The sequence below is a fragment of the Morone saxatilis genome, unplaced genomic scaffold, assembly GCF_004916995.1.
Source record: "Morone saxatilis isolate NCDOM2014 unplaced genomic scaffold, NCSU_SB_2.0 Contig24, whole genome shotgun sequence".
NCBI classification, from domain to species: domain Eukaryota; kingdom Metazoa; phylum Chordata; class Actinopteri; family Moronidae; genus Morone; species Morone saxatilis.
This window is the reverse complement of record NW_023339807.1, coordinates 14,100,163-14,100,366: the sequence shown is the minus strand read 5'-3', so window position 1 is coordinate 14,100,366 and position 204 is coordinate 14,100,163. Positions and strand designations below refer to the sequence as shown.

At 39.2% G+C, this 204-nt stretch overlaps 1 protein-coding gene across 1 annotated transcript in view; it reads left to right on the top strand.

Moving 5' to 3' along the window:
• LOC118335330 (DENN domain-containing protein 3-like) overlaps window positions 1-204 on the top strand; it is a gene marked incomplete in the record, with an annotated part of 15,127 nt that overhangs the window by 9,123 nt on the left and 5,800 nt on the right.

Sequence of the window (204 nt, the reverse complement as noted above, 5' to 3'; positions counted from 1 at the left end):
GTAACACTTGAACAATACGCATCTATATCTGCGGTTAAATGTGAAGCTAATTGAATCCATTTGTGTCAGTGGGTTTATGTACGTATAAAAATGTATGTTTTTAGCTTATATTGGCACGTGTTTCTGCTCCTCAATGTGTCTTTGTCTTGCATATGTTTGTCTGTCTGCTTGCACCTGTCTGCACACCTCTCTCTCTCTCTCTCT